The 2,948-nt window shown below is 37.0% G+C and overlaps 1 pseudogene; it reads left to right on the top strand.

Moving 5' to 3' along the window:
• The first annotated feature begins 554 nt into the window (after positions 1 to 554).
• On the top strand, positions 555 to 1,511 carry LOC149239925 (cyclin-T1-4 pseudogene; annotated as a pseudogene).
• The last annotated feature ends 1,437 nt before the right edge of the window (positions 1,512 to 2,948 follow it).

Below are 2,948 nucleotides of genomic sequence, written 5' to 3'. Positions count from 1 at the left end.
GGGAATTGGTTTAATAGCATTGAGATTATTTTCAAAAGGTTTTCCAAATAATTGTGTTTTGGCCAAGCTTTAATATGAAGATGTTAAATAGTGATAAGTGAGTCTCCTAAGATGACAATATTAGTCATTCAAAGAGCTTAAACTACCTTGCAACAAGAAGGTGTGAATTTCTACCTAATTGTTAGTCACGCCACGCCACCCCACCCCACCCCACCTTGTAACTATTCTTTGAGGGTTATACAAAATCTCTTTCCCTCTCCCAACTCCCATCCAAAATACCGTTAAACCTCTTTTATAGGCCAAAGTTTACCACAATTGAAAATTTCCAAGGTTTGAAAAAAAGTTATGCAAGAAAAATTACATACTTTCGATTTTTTAAAACTTTTCATTCTTACTTATTTATACCAATTAAATTTACCAAGTCGTCGGCTTGTTGACCACAACTCATCGGCAGGCCCTATATAGATGATCCTCTCCATCCTACAGCCACTACCACTATATCACATCTCCTCATCAGTTTGCACGTCGTGGTGTCAAATGTCGATAATGCAAAAATGCCCTCCGACTGTGAGGAACTCCGTAATGGATGGTATTTCACCACATCCCAATTCGATGGCCCGGGCGAGGAATGGTATTTTACCAGATCCCAAATTGAAGAATGTAGTCCTTCAAGAATCGATGGAATCGATGCAGAGCAAGAGGATCGCTTCAGGAAATCGTACTGTTATTTTATCAAACGTGTGGGCATGGAATTACAGCTGCCCCAGGTGACCATCGCAACAGCAACAATACTCTGCCACCGATTCTATCTCCGCCAATCTCACAGCCGCAACGACAGATACACAATCGCAACCAGCTGCCTGCTCCTCGCCAACAAACTCACGGAGGCGCGCCGGAAATTAATCAAAGATCTGACTCTGCTTTCTTACGAAGTCCTCCATGAAAACGCAGACCCAGCCACTGCGAAACTCATAAAAGACCCACAATTTTTCGAGCAAAGGCAACAATTACTCATAAAAGGCGAGCATTTTGTTCTCAGCACGCTCAACTTTGATCTCGAGATCGAAACCCCTTACAAACATCTCGCCTCTGCTCTCAAAAAGTTCAAAGCTAGCCAATGGAATTCTCAGTTTACACAGGTTTCTTGGAATTTTGTGAATGATGGATTGATGACGACGGTATGTCTCCAGTTCAAACCCCGCCATGTCGCTGGTGCTGCCTTCTATCTGGCAGCCAGGTGTCTCCGCGTACAGTTGCCATTGGATACAGAGAACCCATGGTGGTTAGATTTCGATATGTCTATTAATCAGCTTGAAGATATTTGCAATCAACTGCTAGAGTTTTATGGAACGAGAAGTTTGCCCACACCAAGTCCCTCACCAAATGCTCCTCAGAGCTGTAATAGCTCGCCTGTTGCTAATATCAATACATACTATACACCCGCAAGTACGAGTACATTTACTTCCGTAGATTCAGTTGCAAGAATTACATCCTCCAATCAGTACCGTTGAATACCGTTGGGCTTAACAGGATTGGAACACTAATTAAAGTGATTGGGTCGATGGAAGAGCGATCTGCCCATCGAGATTGATTTTATCGGGAGATTTCGATCTCATTTCAAATTAGCGATCTACCTTCGATAATGTTTTTATCGGGAGTTTTTGATCTCATTTCAAAATAGCGATCTGCCCATCGAGACTGTTTTTATCGGGAGTTTTTGATCTCATTTCAAAATAGTTTAGTTTTTGAATTCGACTGTCTTCTTTAAGATGGAGAACAAACACAGATTGTGTTTGCGTTGGCGACTTAGAGCCTAGAATCTATAATATCTAGATTATGAAGTGTGGAATTATATATTTTCCGGAGCCGGAAAAGTTTTTGTAGTTTTGGAAAAATCAATTAATCTATTACTTTCTAGATAATATTGTTAATAAAAAATTATGCGTATAGATTTATTATAGATCAATCTTAAATAAGGATATAGCATGAATGAAGCGGTATCAACTTTGCAAATTTATTTGGACTGTAAATACAATGTATAATTTTCATTGTTTAAATTTTTTTTTTAAATAATATAGAGCATATAATATAATGTGCAATTTTTATTATTTAAATTGTATTTTTGAATGCTATATGGAATATATAGAGTACCAAATAAGTATTTTAACCATAGAATGTAGAATGGATGGAAGGACATAGTTACACATCCCCTCATCATGGGTTGTAGAACCAGCATAGATCCAGAATGGATGGATGGACATAGTTACACATCCCCTCATCGCACATCATATTGGGTTGTAGAATGAGCCTCTTGGCTCAACCAACATAGATCCATCTAGGATCTAACATGATTCAAACTTCCTTCTCATAATGGGCTCTAGAGCCAACATAGATTCAAAATGGATGGACGAAAAGATTTACACATCCCCTCATAATGGGTTGTAGAACCAACATAGATCCATCTTGGATCTAACATGAGTCACACATCCCCTCATAATGGGTTATAGAACCAACATAGATCCAATTTTTTGAGGTGTAAAATATAATGTGTTATTTTTTATTGTTTAAATTGTATTTTTGAATGCTAAATAGAGTACATATATATATGACCAAATAAACGTTTTGACCATAAAACTTTATTTTACATGGAGACACTTTATCACAAATTAAAATAGCTTTTTATTATCAATATATTTTTAAGTGTATGTCAATATTAATTCTTATTAAAAAAAATATAAGCTTGGTACTCAGCTTGTGGAATTTGCTAGTGTACTCAGCAACAGTGATCAATCTTAGCTTCTGCTTGTGGAATTTTTTAACTTTGTATCATATTAACTCTTGGAAAAATACTTCTCTTGGAAATATTTCTCAAATTTTCTTCATGTTATTAACATTTCTCAAATCCTCCTACCATATATTGTCTTTTCACTTCATGCTGAAATAGCTAC

Source organism: Pinus tabuliformis, chromosome 8 (genome assembly GCF_031772625.1).
Source record: "Pinus tabuliformis cultivar Carrire ecotype Pingquan chromosome 8, CPIR1, whole genome shotgun sequence".
NCBI classification, from domain to species: domain Eukaryota; kingdom Viridiplantae; phylum Streptophyta; class Pinopsida; order Pinales; family Pinaceae; genus Pinus; species Pinus tabuliformis.
The sequence above is the reverse complement of the archived record's forward strand: the minus strand, read 5'-3'. Positions and strand labels throughout refer to the sequence as shown.